Here is a 13,725-nt window from a genome sequence, read left to right as displayed (position 1 = left end):
GAGAGAGGGGAGAGGACACACTCTTTTAAATAACCAGATCTCACAGGAACTACCAGAGCAAGAACACACTCATCACTAAGGCAATGGCACTAAGCCATTCACAGGAGATTCTCCCTTATAATCCAAACACCTCCCAAGAGGCCACCTTTAACACTGGGGATTACATTTCAACATGAAATTTGGGAGGGACACAGATCCAAACCTTATCAAACAGTTATTATAAGTTAAAAAGTTAAGAAAATGATGGTCTTAGTGAATGAACAGATGTGAAATCTCATCAAAAGACATGGAAGCTGCACAAATGAACCAAATAGAAATACTAGCACTGAAAAGTGTTAATACTGTAATGGACTTAACAGTAGATTGAAATACGGGTCAGCATATTTTTGAGAGGGATCCATAGAAATTATTTAACTTAAAGAGAAAAAAATCAAAAAAATGTAAATAAAGTCTTGGTGAGCTGTGAGTCAGTATCATATGGTCCAACATAAATTGAACTGAATTTCCAGAAGGAGAAGAGAGAGAAATGGGTATGGTGCAGTAAAGAAATAATGACTGAAAGTTTTTCAAATTTTGTGAATAATATCTACTTATGTATCTGTGAAACTCAGAAAACCACAGTAGAATACAGAAAGAAGCATACATCATAGACTAACTGCAGAAAAACCAATGATAAAAGTTATTCTTAAAACCAACAATATGCATTCTGTCAGATAAAAATGGAGGTCAAAATTGTTGGGAAATAAAATAAAAAAAATCTGTACACCCAGAATTCTATAACCAGTAAAAATATCATTACAAAATTCATACAAAATAAAAACATTTTTAGATTTAAAAATCTAAAAAGATTTTGTCTGTAGCTGTTCTGCACTACAAGAAATACTAAAGGGACTAGGTATAGTGGCTCACACCTGTATCCCAGCACTTTGGTAGGTCAAGGCAGGCAGACTGCTTGAATCCAGGAGTTTTAGACCGGTCCATGTAACAAAGCCAAATCTCGTCTCCCAAAAAAACAACAAAAAAAATTAGCTGGGCATGGTGGCATGTGCCTGTAATCTCAGCTACTTGGGACGCTGAGGTGGAAGAATCACCTGAGCCCAGGAGGTCGAGGCTGCAGTGGGCTGAGGTTGTGCCACTGTACTCCAGCCTAGGCAACCAGAGTGAGACCCTATCTCAAAAATAACAAGAACTACTAAAGGAAAGTCTCTAGCCTGAAGGTAAGTGATAATAGGTGAAACTAAGATCTACAAGAAAAAAAATGAGGAGCACAGGAAATTGTGTATATGTGGAAATATAGAAAAGCTATTTTCTTCTTTTAATTTCTGTAAAAGACAATGCACTAGTTAAGCAAAACTTAAAACATTTTGTTGTGTAAAGTCTATAATTAATGGGTATGTAAAATCTGATAGCATTTGCACCTACAATTGAGGAACTGTAAAGTAATTACAAATTTCTTAACTTTATGTGAAGTGGTACATTATTAACTCTAAGTAGACTGTGGTAATGTAAGAACAACCAGTGAAAAGGAAGTAACACGAAGAAATACACTTGGAGCAACAGAGCAACTAAAATGGGATTAGTATAAAAAGTAGTTAATTTGTCATCCCTCGAAATGTCCAGGTTGGAAAGTCATCAGATCAGGAAATTTCAGAAAAACAGGAAATTGAGTTCTTCTTCCCCTAGAAAGTTGTGATTTGGGGTATATGACATACTTGATTTTATTTTAATCCCTCAAAGCAATATGTTTCACAAGACATGTTTTGCTCTTGAAATTTTTGGTATCTTTCATGTGGCCACTGTGGATGTTTACATTCATAAGCTCAATTACTTGGCCTCTTTCATAAATTTTAAACAAAGGTAACATGCCGAGACCAGCTCAGTCGGGGAGACCCTAACCCAGCTGCGCTAGAGGAATTAAAGACACACACACAGAAATATAGAGGTGTGAAGTGGGAAATCAGGGGTGTCATAGCCTTCAGAGCTGACACCCCCGAACAGAGATTTACCCACGTATTAACAGCAAACCAGTCATTAGCATTGTTTCTATAGATGTTAAATTAACTAAAAGTATCCCTTAAGGGAAACAAAGGGCTGGGCCGGATTAACTGCAGCAGGAACACACCCTTAAGACACAGACCGCTCATGCTAATTGTTTGTGGCTTAACAATGCCTTTAAGCGGTTTTCGCCCTGAGCGAGCCAGGTGTTCCTCACCCTCATTCCCTAAACCCACAACCTTCCAGCTTGGGCGTTAGGGCCATTATGAACATGTTACAGTGCTGCAGAGATTTTGTTTATGGCCAGTCTTGGGGCCAGTTTATGGCCAGATTTTGGGGGGCTTGCTCCCAACAGTAACACATGCTATTATAATTTAGTTTCACCACCAGTTTCTTTGTTTTATGCTTTCGGTAAAACACTATGTCTGCATCTGAGAAATGTTCTGTGCAATTATTACTGAGAAGAACAATATGAATTTTTTAATCTATTCTCACATGAATGTTAACAAATAACACACATACAAAGAAAAATATAAAATTCCAGAACTCCACTCCCACATCCCTTCCCCTATCCAACCTTCTCCCACAATGGGGTTCTGCCAAGTACTCCTCAGAGCTTAATCAAACTTACTTCTGTCCAGTTCTGATTCTTTATAAGGTCAGAGGACCTTCAGTTCTCCCACTTCCTGTCAGTGTATTGTGCTTCTCTCCAAGCACCACCACAGAACTGAATCCCATTGGTCTGAAAGAAGTATTTGTGCCTAACAGTAATAAGCAAATGGCATTTTTCTCCCAATGTCAGAAAACATGGGCAACCTGCTCCCTTTCCCCTTTATTGGCGTCTCTCCCGCCTTCCCTCCAAGATCAAATTGGCCTCCCCCAATTCTGTGGAAAAGAAAACAGAATTTCTGGGCCCCATGCCCAAGTGTTTCCAGCCAGCACGGCATCGCCAAGGCTAAATCACCAAGCCAAGGACCTGGGGGTGGGCGCAAATGCAAATCAAAAAGGCTCTTGAGGCCGGGTGCAGTGGCTCACGCCTGTAATCCCAGCACTTTTGGAGGCCGAGGCGGGCGGATCACGAGGTCAGGAGATCGAGACCATCCTGGCTAACACGGTGAAACCCCGTCTCTAGTAAAAAATACAAAAAATTAGCCGGGCCTGGTGGCGGGCGCCTGTAGTCCCAGCTGCTAGGGAGGCTGAGGCAGGAGAATGGCGTGAACCTGGGAGGCGGAGCTTGCAGTGAGCCGAGATCGCGCCACTGCACTCCAGCCTGGGCGACAGAGTGAGACTCGGTATCAAAAATAAAAATAAAATAAAAAAAAGGCTCTTGAGAAAGAGGGGTTTCTTCATTTTCTCTCTAGGCGCAGTAATCTATGAACAAAGCTCCTTTTCCCAGGCCCTGCAACCTGCCCCTCTGATTGGAAGTGACCGTGGGCTGGCTTTTATCTTTTCTTTCACCTCTTATTAGAGTAGTGACAACTTGTTTTCTTCATTTCTTCCTCCCCCTAGGCTTTTAGGTTTCAGCGGACTTCAGGGTGCCCCACCTCTTCCAGGAAGACGCTCCCCCGGGCTGGCGGCTCTCCCAGTGCGGGGCGGGGTCCTAGACGGGGCAGCCGCGCGCGGGGAAGGAGGGTCCAGGCGTGCCGGACCCGCCCCCAGACCCCGCGCCTAGCCCTCCCTTCCGCGCGCTTACTTTGTTTATAACTTGAAAAATCCTCTCCGTCTCCCTTCCCTGCCTCCTCTCCTTTCCCTTTCCTCTGCCAGTGCAACTAGACCCGGCGTCTGGCGTCGCCGGTGCCCAGCATTCTGCGGGGCAGGCGGTGAGTGGGGCTGGACAGGCGGGCGCAGAGCAGGACAGGGTGGCGCGGGCGCCCGGGCTGCGGGGCCGAGGGCGTCGTCAGGGGAGGCCCGAGGCCGCGGTGCCTGCGGGCAGGCGCGGAGGTTGCGTGGCGTCCTGCGCTAGCGGTTCCCGGACACTGCGCTCGCGTCGCATCCTCAGGTGGTTGCAGAAGTTTCGTGGTGTCGGGCGTGCGTCTGCACTGCTGACGCGGAGGGTTTGGGAGCGACCAGTTTCCTGCCCAGGGATGGGGGTCCCGGCTGCACTTCACGGGGGCGGCCCTTTCGTTTCGCTCTGCGTGACAGGTCTCGCTTGATTGGGTTTCTCATGGGTCTCTGACTGGCGTTTCTACGGCGCGGCTCTCACGGACTCAGGCCAGGCCACTCGCAGGTAAAAACGCTATTTATAGTAACTTTTTAATTGCTCGGCGAGTGGAGGCGGTGACAGGAGAGAATCCCTCTCTCATATTTTCAATTCTGGCAAACTGGGGCGATTTGGGGCTGTGCTAGATTTGTTTTTAAAAACGTTCATATTTAAAGACTTAGGATTTTATTTTGTGGCCTTATCTTCTCTTAGGATCTACAATTTAGTTTTTAATTTTATACTGCATTTAGAATGGAGCCACCAAAATAAGTACTTGTGAAGATATAATGCACCAAACTTGATACTGCTTAAAGGGGAATGGATTGCCTAATTTAAATTGCATTCTCCTGTAATAGAACACAACCTCCATCTGTCTATCTGCTCTCATGGATAGCTGTGAAATACTAGCAGCATTTCCATTAAATTTGAAAAAGACAAGAATGCTAATCATTACACTCTGTGACATGGTTGTGAATTCTATGGGCGACTGACAACAGGTAGGGGAACATATTATCACTTTATGCATGATGTGAGTGTATACCTTAATGTCCATAGGAAACACTGAAATTTGATGGGAAGCATAAGTGAATTTATCAAAGTTTCCAATTGCATCATACTTAATTTATAGAAATCAATTGATGTTTATACATAAACTAGATAATACAGTAAAATAAAGTAAAATTCAGTTTGGCATGAAATAACACACAATTGAGAAATTATTTTTAAGAAGATATAAAAAGGTATGTATGAGAATCCAATAAAATACATAACATTCTTCTAGGTAAAGATATCATTTCTCTAAAACAACGTATAAGTAGAATCCTAACTGAATATTTTTGTTACTGTTTTTAACTGTACTGTTTAGCTCATGTGGAAGAACAAACATATTAATGTTATGTATAATATATTACAAATAATAAAATACAAAATATATAATTGTCTTATTTTATATATTATATATGATTTTAACATTTAATATTATACATACACACATATATATAGTGGAGACTTCTTCATATAATAAAAGGTGTTACAAAACTGTGGTGATTAAAAGACAGTGCAGTAGACCTACTACCAGATGTATAAGTGAAACTGAAGAGATATGGAAGAATAAAAGGAAAGCTGGCATTTGATAAGCATACATTTTAAATCACTGGGTGGGAAGAAGAAATAACATTTAATTGAATGTGCTTGGACAAGCAGGAATTTGTTTGGGAAACCTAATAATAAAACTGGAACTTTTCCTCACTGTTAATAGACAAATGTAGTCTAGATGGCTTACTAGTTTAAATCTAAACATACGCAGCCTAAAAAGGGAAAAAGAAAGCCTGAATAGATATTTGTGCACATTGCATGTGGGAAAAGCATTTCTAAGCATAATACAAAAACCTAGACCCATTTAGGGACATGATTTTTATTAACATTTGCATCCCCCAAAAAAGATACAAACTGGGGACATTGTTAATAGAAAAAAAAAGATAATTTTGCTAATATACCTAGAAATCTTATTAATGACCTTCAAAATCAATGACCCAGTTAAGGATAAAAAGAGTCAACTCAAAGCAAAAGAAATGCAAATAATAAGCAGAGTGAATACTGTTAGCCACACTAATTATCCAAAACATATATGAAGTAAGACATCAATTTTTGCATTAATTTTACAAATTTTGAAAGTCTGATAACTTTAGGTGTTGTTGAAAATGCAATGAGGAAAATATAATTTTACAAACTTTTAGTGGAAATGTGAATTGGTGAAGCTGTTTTAGGGTTAAAGCTGTTCAAATTTACAAATGTTCATTTACTTAACTGGAATTTATCCAGCAAAACATGCTCCCAAGTGTACAAATAAAAATCTCTGTCAAAGATGTTTAAAGTAGGATTGTTTACAATGTAGAAAACATGGATACAGCTCTGTAGCCATTGATTGGGAATTGGTTACATAATGTATGGTATATTCAAAGGTGGAATAATATACAGTTTAAAACATTGTAGCTCTAAATGTTCTAACTTGGAAATATGTCCAAAACATAAGTTAAAGTTAAAACACAAAGTGAAACAACAAGTTGAAACACTGTGTGTGTGTGTGTGTGTGTGTGTGTGTCTGTGTGTGTGTAGTGTAGTAATTATATTTTTGTAAATAATTTGGAATATAGGCTGAATTATATTATGAGTAGTGATGTTTTACACATGGCTGAATTATATTATTATGAGTAGTGATGTTGTTTTACACATTTCTATAATGTATGTGTGTGTATAAGGAAAAATTGATAGTGATTAGTAATTTATACAGAACATTGCCTTCTTGAATATATTAGCTGTCATTTACTACAGAAGAAATATATTTCACAAAACCTTTCATATTGTCTCATTTTTTTCTTTTATAAGTGTCCTCTTTCAGCTGCTTCCTTTAAAATCCCCTTCCTTAATATTGATGTTTATGATGTTTATTGCAAGCACAGCAGTGAAGAATTTTGCTTGAGGGATTTCACAACCAGTTAACTTTTATAAACAAAAAATACAGCAATGTTCATACTCATATGTTCACCACCATTGTACTAAAATTCATTTTTATAGTACTCATTCTTCAGGATGAAAGAGATAGATATGCTAGTACTATCTAAAAGTAAAAGTTTTTCTAAAAGAAAAACATCTAAAGTTGGAAAAAAATTGTTTTTAATTGCATGGTAAGGCTGGGTGGCGGTGGCTCATGCCCATCATCACAGTACTTTGAGAGGCAGGGGTGGGCAGATTGTTTTAGCCCAGGAGTTTGAGAGCAGCCTGGGAAACATGGCGAAACCCCACCTCTAAAAAAATTTAAACATTAGCCAGGCATGGTGGCACCCACCTGTAGTGCCAGCTGCTCAGGAGGCTGAGGCAGGACAACTGATTGAGCCTGGGAGGTCAAGGCTGCAGTGAGCCATTATCATGCCACTGCACTCCAGCATGGGCAACAGAAAGAGACCCTGCCTCAAAAATAAAATTGCATGACAAAAATGCAGTGAAGACAAACGATAAGTTTTGAAAAGATAATTTTAATATAAAATTTTAATACCTTTAATATAAAGAAGACAAATGAAAAGCTAACAAAAATGAACAAATGACAAACAGGCAGTTCACAGAAATAGAGTTGCAAATTGCTTTCAAACAAATAATAAAAAATGGCTCAGCCTCCTCATTATGAGATATATGGAAAATAAAACCATTTTTTTTTGTACATATCAGATTGACTACTACAAAAATGTTGATAAAATACTGTATTAGGAACGTAACTTTTTGTCTGGGGTCTAAATTTGATTCAAATTCTTTAGAGTGCAGTTTGATAGTATCTTTAAAAATGTACAAAACTTTGATCCATCAATTCTGCTTCCAATAATTTAATGCACAGATCCACAGGAAGAAAATATTTTTTTCAGCATTTTTGGTAATAGCCTAAATTTGGAAACGATTTAACTTGTTGTCATTAGGCAGCCAGTTAAATACATTGTGTTGCAGCCATTAAAAAGAATGAGGTTATATGGACTGAAATGTAATTAACATCAAGACATTTTAATAAATGAAAAGAAAAAGACACAGAAAAGTATATAGATGATTGCCATTTTATAAAAACTATGTGTATTAGTTTATATATACTTAGAAAATCTCTTGGAAGAAAAAAATCTAATGTCTGTGGTTGCCTTTACAAATGGGAAATGGGAATTGGAGTAGGTGGGATTTTTTTGTATAAATGTATTGTGTAAATGTATGCACTGCTGACTCCTTGAATTATATTTGTGTTTGTTTGCACATAACATCTGTCTTTTAAAAGTCTGTTTTCATAAATGTAAAGTTTCTTATCAAAGTGACTTAACTGTATGCAACATGACATCTTGTTTTACTACAATTTTAAATACTAAAAGACTAGCTGTAAAATGACACAATGAGGCGTTCTTGGTGATCATAGTTGGCATGGTAATGTTTCCCTAATGTCTTATATAAACATCATGAAAATATTGTTCTGATATTTTTGTACTCTAAATAACAAAAACGTTTCCCTCTTGAAAGCTAAGAAGGAGACACCTAATATTCTCTTTAAACAATTTGAACTAAATTAATATATTTAATAAAGGTTATGTATGGACTGTGGCTATCAATTTGCTTTCATTTAATCTTATCTTTTATTTTATATTAAAGCCAAATAGCTAACCTCCAAGATCCTTCACACTTGCTAAAAAGAATGAAATATTCTACCGTACACTTTTTCTTTTGAAGGAGTCATGATGTTAATAAAATAATAAATATATTGATATAGGTTATAAAAACAACACTATAAAAATCTTAGGTTTTGCCCTTTTAATTTGTTGAACATTAATCACTCCCTAAGTTTCTTCTAGAATTGATTTTATGCAAAGATACAATTAAATACATATATGTTAACATGTAATTATAATGAAGATACTGTGTATCTATGGGACATTCCTGCTGCAGCATATTTTATCAACATGGACCTAGGTTTATCTTTTGTGCAAGCCTGGAATTCGTTTCTCCAATTTCAGCCCATGTGACAGAAACTTATTAAGTTTACAAGATGTCTACAGAAATGACTGAATCCTTCAGTCATTGGACTTTAATCCACTCATATTGAGCCCACTGAACTATCCAGTTCCCTATAGCCAAGAAACCCATAAAAGTAATTAACACAGTCCACCATAGGAGCCAAGAAATTTGGCTTAAAGTCTATAAAGAGGATCGTACTTGGAAAGGTGTGCATAATATTTCATCTTTGATGAACATGCAGGTCTTTTTAGTTACAGATTCACTACAAGAGAGTACATTGTCAGGTTTTAAAAATTATTTTAAAAACTCAGTTTATATAATCTATTATACATTTATTGTAGAAAATTTAAAGAGGAAATGTTTATATCTTAGCATGTTTCCTCCAGTTTCCATATTTTTAAAAAACATTGCTATCATTATACTTATCCAGATTATATGTTTAACATTTGAATGTAAACATTTAATGATTTTTACAAAACTGTTACTATATTTTTAAAGGAAAATTATTTTATCATAATGTTTCACGATAATGTGTTTACTTAACAATTGTGCTTGATATTTATGTAGTTTACAATCACTACTATTTTCGTTTTGCATTCCTTCTGTGAAAATGAGAATGTATCACTTAAAAATATTATATGGCATATTTTGGATTTATTTTGAATTTGGTATAGAGGAAATTTACTTGGGTTTACAAATGAGATTTGAGAAAAAATAGATATGTCTTATATTGGTAAACTGAACATTTGATTGAATGTATTATGATTCCTACAGCAGATAGGTTTTTATCTGAATGGGGTAAAATTTCATAGATCTGTAACTGAGGGGTTGTGTGTTGGGGCCAGGGGGGGATATATTAAAATCATCTGGGAAATGGCTTCCATTTTCTTTCCTTATCCATAGAAGCAATGATCTTTTTAAGCTTTATCATGAGACTGCAACAATTCGGTAACATCTTCATGCTTCACTTCTAACTCTTAGTTCTCTTGCTATTCTCTCACATCTGCAGGTACTTCATCCAATGAAGTCTTGAGCCACGCAAAATCATCCAGGAGGGTTGGAATCAACTTCTTCCAAGCTCCTGTTAATATTTATATTTTGACTTCCTCCCATGAATAACAAAAGTTCTTAATGGTATCTAAAATGGTGAATCCTTTTTAGAAAGTTTTCAATTTACGTTGCCTAGATTCATCAGAGGAATCTAGGCCTAGCTTTTGGCCTGTCTTTGCTTTCAGCATGCCTTCCTCATTAAGCTTAATCTTTTCCAGCTTTTTGACTTAAAGTGAGAGATGCACGAACCTTCTTTTCACTTGAATATTTAGAGGCATTTGTAGGCTTATTAATTGGCCTAATTTCAATATTGTTTTGTCTCAGGGAATAGGGAGGTCCTAGAATAAGGGGAGAGATGGGAGAATAGTTGCTCTGTGGAGCAGTCACAACAACACTTACTAAGTTCACCATCTTATATAGGCATGGTTCATGGGGTCCCAAAACAATTATAATAGTAACATCAAAGATCACTGATCATAGATACCATAACAGATTGTTATGAAAAAGTCTGAAATATTGTGAGAATTACCAAAATGTGACAAAGAGACAAACTGAGAACTTGCTGTTCTACAAAATGGCACTGATAGACTCCTTGATACAAGGATGCCACACACCCTCAATTTGTTTAAAAAAATGGAGTATCTGTGAATCACAGTATAGCAAATCACAGTAAAACAAGGCATGCATGTACATAATGAGGTATCTTGAGAATGGGACCCAAGTAAACATGAAATTCATGTTCCATTATGTTTTAAACACATAGCCTGAAGATAATTTTATACAATATTTTTGATAATGTTGTGTATGAAACGTTTACGTACATTGAACCATCAGAAAGCAAAGGTATCAGTATCTCAATCACCCATGTGGACAATCTGTGGTTATTTGACGTCACCATCATTCCTGACTCTAAATTCATTATGCTACTGATAAGTAATCATTTTCTTACATTACTCACAAATAAGTGCTTAACAGTAAAAAATAGGATGTATCATTAGTACAGTGAAAAGAGAATGCGTTCAGGGTAACTAAGCAGCACAGTAGTATCTCCAGAATGCCTGTGTCAGAAAGCCACCAATAAGCAATGGCAGGCTTTCATTCTTTACCTACAATGCCGTATTTTGATTACAAGGTTATCCTTCACTGAATTTTATTATTTTAAGTGAGAAGAAATATCAGAAGTAGCCAAGTGACCAGCAAGTGTTTTCTCTACAAATGAGGAAGCATTCTGATGGATGACTTTTCAGAATGTTTCCTCTGGAGTCCTCTGTCTCATTAACAATTGTTTTTGTCTTAGAAGTCTCTGTTGATTTTACAAACTGACACAATTTCTTATTCTGTGATGAATGAATGCTCTTAGAGTCCTTCAGTAAACCCATCACATATTTTCACCATGTCATCTGTAGGCACTTTGCAGTTTTAACAGTGTCCTCATCATCTTTCACTTGTGACATCATGTTGGTGCTGAAAGTTTTGGATTTTTAAGCATTTCAGATTTTGGACTTTTGGATTAGGGATGCTTAGTCTATACAGCATTTTATGTGCCCGAACTCTGCATGAATATTATAATCTTGTCTTAAAGTTAGAGATTGGTTCATCCTTTTTGTTCATTTCTTTGTTTTCAAGAATAAATGACAAAACAGTTTTTGTTTTGCTTTCTATTTTTTTGTTTTTCAAGAGTTTTGGAGCATAGTCAGGATCATGATGATAAGAAAGAGATGTATATATGTAACAAACCTGCATGTTGTGCACATATACCCTAAAACTTAAAGTATAATAAAAAAAAAAAGAGATGTATACAGTTGGTAGAGCATATTGTTAGCAGGAGTTTGAGAAGAGGGGTTTCAGTCAATTGAGAGATTCCCATGGAAGAAGCAGGATGAAATACAGATAACAGAACTAATTCTTACAAATTTTTTTTCTGAAAATGGTCCAAGTGTCAATTAGGAACTTTCCAGGTTTGATTTGAAACCCCCACCACAGAATTTGTTTTTCCTCCCTGAGAGATTGATGGGTTACTGTTTTGGGATTAAAGCCTTTGGGGGCTTCCTCTAGTGGAGAAATAGTTCAGACAAAAGGTAGTGGATCCATTAGATGGCTAATATAAAAGTGGACAATGTATTTTCTAGTTGCATGAGTGTTTACCATAAAGGCAGACATCTTGGGGCATAGGGTTCTTTATTTTGGGATCCTCTTGGGCCCTGTAGCCTTTACAACTGTAAAGACATAAACCTGTTTGCCTTTCGTAAGGAATTTTCCCACTGTAGCCATTCTAAGTTACTTTTGCTAAGGTTCTCCCATTCGTCTCCAAAAGCACAGGTTCTGGGTCTCTGGTTTTTATACAAGAAGTTGGCTAGAATTCCAGAGGGCGAAGCTCTAGCAACCTTTGACCAGATAAACCCATGATTCCATGTCTTTTATTAACCTTTCCTACCTACTAACTGAGTTGAGTTTATGTCTGACCCAGTCAAATACCTGAGGCCTCCCTACTGGGCCCAGTCCTGTTTTTGGCATGACTTTGAAACCCAGTGTAGATCAAAAATGCTCAAACTCAGCTCAAATCAGAAGTTCATGAAGCTTAGATTCAAAAATCTCACCCATGACCCCAGTTGCTGCGAAAGAGCAGTGAGTACACTGGGCATGCTGGGTACCTTAACTTGGTCACTCAGTGCTCCTGGGATCACTGGAAGTTTGCTTCAAGATCTGACTTCTCATGTGAAACTCTTAAAATAAAAACTTTAGGCAAATTCAGCAGAGTTTATCTGAGCGAAAAACGATTCATGAATCAGGCAGCCCTCAGAACCAGAAGAGTTTCAGAGAGCTCCACCGAGTAACATGGGCAGGCAGTATTCATAAACAGAGGAAAGAAGTGACGTACATAAATCAGTTGATTGGATCCAGCCTGGTATTTGCTTTATTTGGTCATGGTGTGATGCGGCATTTGCCTTCAACGGACATGGTCTGATCAGTTGACAGCCTGTGATTGGCTGAAGCTCCACTACCATCATTGGCTGAGACTCAGCTACTTGTTACAAGAATACAACCTCAAATCAAGTTGCAGTCTGCTATTTACAGAGGCAGCTTTAGGCCCAATTTAATTTATCAGGTTATGATTTAGATTACTAGAAATGTGTTGTTTTATTTTTATGTGGTTAGAGAATTTCCTGTTATCTTGCGGTTAGTAATTCCTAGCTCATTACATTATGGTCAGAGAACAAGCTGTATGATTTTAATTTTTTTGTAATGTTTTAAGATTTGTTTTATGAGCCAGAATGTGGTCTGTCTGGGTGAATGTTCTGTATGTTGAAAATAATGGTTATTCTAATGCTGTTGGGTGGGTGTCCTACAAATGTCAGTGTTGGTTGATGATGCTGTCTAGTTGTGCCAATATCATTGCTGATTTTTCCTCTGCTTGTTCTTGTAGATTACTAAGAATGGAGTGTAAAAGTCCTCAACTATAACTGTGGATTTCTCTTTATTTTTTTCAATTTTGCCAGTTTTTCCTTCATGTATTTTGAAGCTCCATTGTTAGGATCAGTCATGCTTAGGATTGCTGTATCTTGTTAAGAAATTGTCTCTTACTTTTAAGTGATAGCCCTTCTTATCTCTGGTAATTTTCTTTGCTCTGAAATCTACTTGTGAGATATTAGTATAACCACTCCAGCTTTCTTTTTCTCTGTAATGACTTTGTTGAGACATAATGCACATACCATAAAATTCACCCATTCAAAGTGTACAGTTGAGTGAGTTTTAGTATATTCAGAGTTGTGAAGCTATCACCACAATCTGATGTTAGAATAATTTCGTAATTCCAAAAAGAAACCCATGCCCAATAACAGTCATTTCCCATCTTCTTGAAACCACAAATCTACTTTATGCCTTTATAAACTTGCCTATTCTGGATAGTTCACATCAGTAGAATCATGTACTATATGGTTTTTTTGGTG

At 37.2% G+C, this 13,725-nt stretch overlaps 1 protein-coding gene across 11 annotated transcripts in view; it reads left to right on the top strand.

Moving 5' to 3' along the window:
- The first annotated feature begins 2,698 nt into the window (after positions 1-2,698).
- Positions 2,699-13,725, top strand: part of PLSCR4 (phospholipid scramblase 4) — a 69,379-nt gene continuing 58,352 nt past the window's right edge. For 4 of the 11 annotated variants that reach the window (XR_010111671.1, XR_010111669.1, XR_010111668.1 and 1 more), the window contains exons 1-2: positions 2,699-3,815; positions 4,138-4,222. The gene's annotated coding sequence lies outside the window, so the exon portion shown is untranslated. Of the gene's footprint in view, positions 4,223-13,725 lie in introns of all 11 variants that reach the window. The other 7 variants (XR_010111670.1, XR_010111666.1, XR_010111667.1 and 4 more) reach the window with 2 other exon arrangements.

This window comes from Pan paniscus, chromosome 2 (assembly GCF_029289425.2).
Source record: "Pan paniscus chromosome 2, NHGRI_mPanPan1-v2.0_pri, whole genome shotgun sequence".
NCBI lineage: Eukaryota > Metazoa > Chordata > Mammalia > Primates > Hominidae > Pan > Pan paniscus.
This window is presented reverse-complemented; position numbering and strand designations above follow the sequence as displayed.